We start from the raw sequence: 6,000 nt of genomic DNA on the forward strand, positions 1-6,000 counted from the left end.
GGACTGTGCTTTGGAGACTGGATTGGACTTTGACTGAAGGCTTCAGACCTCTACCCACTAAGTTAAGTGGAGTTTTGGGGAGAGAAAGCCTCTGGACAAGAGGACTTGCAGGGAGTGTATGTGTTTGTAGCAATAAATTCTTGTTAATTGCTATAGATAAGAAGTTCTGTGTTTATTCCTTTGCACACCACAGCTGTGCTTCTTGGAAAAGGGGGGTGTTAATTAGCCAAAAAGTGGGCATTAGAAGGGAGTTGAGATATTTGGCAGAACAAACCGGCTGCGGGAGAGAGCAGGAGGAAACTGTTTCCACTTTGCTGCCAAAGCCTGTGTGAGAGTGGCTGGGTTTGCATGGTCTCCTGAGGGGCTTGAATAGTCAAGCCCAATGTATCTCAAACTGTGGGTCAGGACCCACTAGGTGGGTCGTGAGCCAATTTCAGGTGGGTCCCCATTCATTTCAATATTTTATTTTTCATATATTAGACTTGACGCTACCTTGGTATGTGACTGCATTTGGAGAAATGTTACATACCTGTACTTTTAACAGGCTGCTATGTATTCTTCTAACAATGACAGTCAATGAGACTTACTGCCAGTTAAGTGTGGGTAGGATTGCAGCCTAGGATTGTTAAAAATTTTCCTGCACAATGATGTCATTTCTGGTAATGACATCACTTCCAGTGGGTCCTGACAGATTCTCATTCTAAAAAGTGAGTCCTGGTGCTAAATGCATGAGAACCACTGGTCTAGCCCCTTATGGACTAAAATGGGTATCAAACGGGCCATTATAGTGGGCCGAATAGCATTCATGGTTCCCGCTGAGGGCCAGAAGTGACATCATTAAGCAGAAAGTGACATCATTAGGTAGATAGTGGCCAGAAAAAAGCACTTGGTTCGCACGTAGAAACTCGTTAGCTGCAAATAACAGAAGAAAAAAATGTGCAAATCTTGTTCAGAATTTCAAAATATGAAAGAGCCCCATTGTAATGGGAGTCAGAGAAATCGTTTCCAGGGGCCTCCTCCGGCCCATGGGGCTTAAGTTTGACACCCGTGGACTAGAAAGTGACAGGAGCATTGCGTCCTGGGCAACTGCGTCCCAGTCAAATGCGATACTGGACATTTGCATCAGTTCTTTTTGCTTCCCAGACATTTGTGTCCCAATATCTGTATACAATGGGCTCTACTTATTGTATTTATATTTCATTTATTTATAATATAAGAAAAAGGAAAAGAAAAAAAACACACAATAAAAGAAAAAAAAGAAAAAACAGACAAAAGCATTAAAGATCCAATGGGCCCTACTTATCCATGGGCGTGGCATCCACATATTTCAGTATCCATGGGCCACAGGGGACCTCCTCTGAGGGCCTCAGAGGCACTTCCAGTTCACACCATCATTGGCATCCTTCAGTCTCAGAAGACTATGGTATCGCGCTTGAATGGTGGCTCTGGAGCACAATGTCCTCTCCAGTGCGCGAAGCCTGGGTAAGGTAGATATGGAGGATAGCCATGAACTGCCTCAGGGACTCCGGCTCCAGATTTTGCCTCGAGGATGACTCCTGAAGCCTTTTCCAGAACTGGATGTAGCCACAAGGCAGTGGAGGTTTGGGATCAGAGTTTTCCTTCTCTCAGATGAGCTGCCTTCCCAGGTTGACGAGCCCCATCTACCCGGTGGCTGTTTAGTCGCCTCTTACGACAAGTACAGCCAAACCGAGGGCCTATTCTTATCCCCCAGCCCCCAGTTCACACCAGAGAATTCTGATTTAGAAGGACAATCTCAGCATAGATAACATGGCATTGGCTTGCTGCCCAGTTTGTTTTGTTGTCCGGTTATAGTGGGACACAATCAAAAACCAGATGCAAATGTCCAGGGATGCCAATGACCAGGACACGTTTGACCAGGACTCAATTGTCCAGGATGCAAATACCCTAGTACTAGACAAGAAACCAGACATACTCCCCGCTGCGTGCAAGCGGCCCCTCCCCTTTGGAGCCATTCCAGGGGCGTGCCTTCATTTTGCTCCCACCTCTGGAATGGCTCCAAAGGGGAGAGGGAGGGGCCACTTCCACACCACAGGGAGGCTTCCTGCAAAACTTAGTGCCTTGCCCCCCCTCTAGCTATGCCACTGGGGCAGGCAAGGGTGTCTGATTTTCAATTATTCCTTGGCTGCAGTTTGCTCCGCTCCTGATTAACAACTAATTCTGTCCCCACTAAGAAGTTATTTCTAACAATCCCTCCATGCCTTAAGCAACGTTTCATTATAATTTCCTTCCCTTTGTTCAAAGGAAACAGTCAGGCTGTTCTAATTTGAGGCTTTTTAAAAAAAAGACTGTGTGGTTTTTAAGTCAGCAAAATGGATCAATTTTACACTGCAAAATGACCCTGGGCAGGGCAAATGCGTGTGTGATTATCTTGATTTTTAAGTGAAACTTGATTTTTAAGTGAAACTTATTTGAAGCTTTTCCACCTAAACCTTTTTTCAGTCAGTTTGTCAGTCAAATGTCATTCGTTCAGTCAAAAGTCAGTTTGGTGATGCAGGCACATGACTGTGAAAACAGTGACTGCCAAAACCCGCATATAAGCACACAGAGGACATTCACACAGGAGAAGGTATCTCCATCCTGAACAATTCTCCAGTATTCTATTTTGAGGACAATGTTTAACACCTCACTTTGAAACGCCTGCCCCTCGCTCATTTTCCAAAATCCTCAGTTTTTACCTCCTCAGCATAGCTACACAATGAATTTAAACCAATGTTTTCCAAACTGTGGGTTGGGACCCAGCAGTGGGTCATGAGCTGATTTTTGGTGGGTCATGAAAAGTTTTCGAAACATTTAAAAATAAAACTTTTGCCAGCACCCTTGCCCGGTTTGTAGAAGAAAACTGTGACCTGGTGTGGGGTAAATCTTCATACCACCCCAATTAAAAAGTCACATTTTCCCATTTTCTCTAGTAATTGGCATGCTGTAGATCACATGTGAATCCAGTTTCAGCCTTCTGTCAGGCCTGGAAGTCCCCAACTGCACATCTTGCTCTCCAGTTCAGCCTTCTGGGTACCCTGGAATGACCGTAAAGTTTGGGGGAGCAGTTTTTGAACTCCATTTCTAGGGAGAGTCTCTAGTGCATGTTGACACACACAAACCATATGTAAAGTCTCTTGCAGCCTTGGGAACACAGGACCCAGTTATGATTAATTTGATTATTTTTAATGAATAAAATATTATTTCTTTCTAAATTTATTTTTTGTCTGGTGGATCACGGCAAATTGTTGTTGTTAAAAGTGGGTCCCGGTGCGAAAAAGTGTGGGAACCACTGATTTAAACTAAGGCTGATCTGAAAGGTCTCAAGTATTTCAAACCTTCAGGTGCAGAGAACAAAAAACAGTGGCATGGTTCCAGGGAGGATTCTGGGGTAGAACAGTGAACCCTATTCATGGCTGCCCTTTTTCCCACAGGACCTATCTCAGCATGTCATCACAATATGGCATAGCTCCATTCCAAGGACTGTGGGTAAAAAATAGCTTCCACCACCAAGCGGCCATCCAAAAGAGGATAGTGGCTAGCATCCATGATAAATTTCATCTCCCCCCCCCCCATTTTTATACTCTACTTTCACCAAGAGAATCTCAACATATCTCCTATTTTTACTGCATGTGAATGGAGGGCAATTTCAGTCCAGCCTGAAATTCATTTTCAGAGCTTTAAATGCAAACACGGAAATCTCCCCCTCTGCACAGCGTCTAGTCAACCCTGCAGTTGCTGCAGACAAGCCTTTGTGACTTGTTCAGCCATTCCAGTGGCCTGGCTTGGCAATTATCACCATTTCAGATTGCTGGCATTTTTGAGTCGCGCTGAAACTGACACCAACACCGGTTCCCGCAATGTCATAGCGTAGGAATAAATGCTAGATGGGGAAAAAACACCAAGTAAGGTGAATGTCAGTTTTTCCTCTGGGAAGCTACATTGACCTTGTCAGCTAGTACCTTTTCAGCCCAGTCCTAACTACATCCCATGCGGCAATGCAGCATCACCAGCACGGCTTCAGTTGTATCCTGCGGGGGGGTTTTGGCTGGTGGGGGTTTCCTCCTCTCTTTGTTCTGGGGTAAATCCCAGCAGTTGCAATGGGTCAACTCTGACCTGCACCAGCAATATTGCTGGCGCAAGTCCAAGTCGATCCATGCAAGTAAATCAGGTCCAGGGAGGGGGTTGGATACAATACATGCCCCCTTCTGGGCCTGATCCACCCATCCCCACCACGTTCTGCCCTCCACCTGTCCCATTCAACTCCCTCTACGCCCTCCCCCCACCCTCTACCCGCCCCTGCACTGGACTTACCTGCTCAGATGGACCTCTGTCACTTTGCTGGCCCCAGCAGGAAAGCTCTGCCATTCTTGCTGGTGGGCCTGGCCCTTGAGTACTTTATGATGGAACACAGGTTCCTCTGGTGCAGGTCCTCAATAGGACTGGGCCATTTATGTATGTATTTTTTTTTAAACACATGTACAAAACAAAGAAAACACCCATGCTGTTAACATCTTATTTATAAGCAGAGCTACATTCCTTGGCTCTCAAGGCAGAATCAGTCAGGCCAGCCGGAGGCAAGACAAAGCCGGAGGATTTAAAAGAATCTCTCTCCTTTGCCTTGTATTCTTTGCCTTGCATGAAGATTCATCTATCTATGGAATGCCTGAGGCTGCCTTCTACTCAGAGCTGGTCCATCCCTGAGGCCAACTAAGGTGGTTGCCTGAGGTGGCAAATTTGGGGGAGGGGGTGCACCCATCTCTGCCTAATTACCTCTACTGCTCCTCCTTCAACTCCCTGGATTGGTAAAGGAAGACAGAGATAGAGAGGAAGGGGAAACATGGGGAGGGGTGGAGAGGGGAGCGTCAGGTGGTCTTGGACCAGCCAGACTTCTCCTGACACTTGGTCCATCTAGCTTCTTACTGTCTGCACTGATTGACAACAGCTCTCCAGGGTTGACCGGCCCTACCTAGAGACACCAGGATTGAACCAGGGCCTTCCTACGTGCAAAGATGCTACGCCACTGAGCCATGAACACACCCGAGGAGCAGGTGTAGCTGGCCTTCTCTGAAGACCAACAACTGATCCATCTAGCCAGTGTTGTTGATAATGACTTGCAGAGATGGGGAATGAAGCTGGAAACCTACCCAGAAGACAGAGGGAGGGAGAAAGGCAAACGCACACACTTATCACGGTTTTAAGACAAAGGCCCATCTTGTCCAACTTCCTGTATCCCACAGTGGCCCACCAGATGTCTCAGGAAGTACACAAGACAAGATACCTGCATCCTGTTACCACTCCCTTGTACCTGGCATTCTGAGACAGCCTACTTCTAAACCCAGCAAGCTGCCTGTCCCCATCATGGCTTGTAACCTGTGATGAACTTATCCTCCATCAATCTGTCCAACCCCCCTTTTAGACACATTTAGGCTAGAGACCATCACCACATCCTGCAGCAAGCAGTTCCACAGAGTAATTACACACTGGGTGATTGTGGCTGTTCTTAAAGCAGCAGAGGGTGCATGGGACAGATCCTTATCCTTCTCAAACTTCATCCCTGCAACAGACCAATCTGGATTTGTAATCCTTCCAGAACGTTGTGGCCTGTGACCAGTGATAATGTCCACAGTCCACTCAATTTTAAATGCTGGAGCTACCAGTCTCAGTCTCTCTCACACACACACACAGTGGCGCAGCCCTGGCAAAGTTTTCTGCCCTCAACAAATGTGTTTGATGCCCGTACACGGCCGCCAGGCTTCTCACTTCCATCGCCAGCTGTTGAGATGGCGCCACGCCAGCCCTGTGAAGTGCCAGGCCAGCGATGCGAGGGTAGCAATGCCAAGGGTAGGTATTGTCTCGTGTCACTCATTCACGGCCCCACACTTTGGAGGAAAAATAAAGCCCCAAAACAAATGCCTGGAACGCAACAGCCTGGCCTATCCCTCTCACCAGCCCGAGAAGAAGGGAACTAGATGAGACCCC

The sequence above is a fragment of the Tiliqua scincoides genome, chromosome 8 (assembly GCF_035046505.1).
Source record: "Tiliqua scincoides isolate rTilSci1 chromosome 8, rTilSci1.hap2, whole genome shotgun sequence".
NCBI classification, from domain to species: Eukaryota; Metazoa; Chordata; class Lepidosauria; order Squamata; family Scincidae; genus Tiliqua; species Tiliqua scincoides.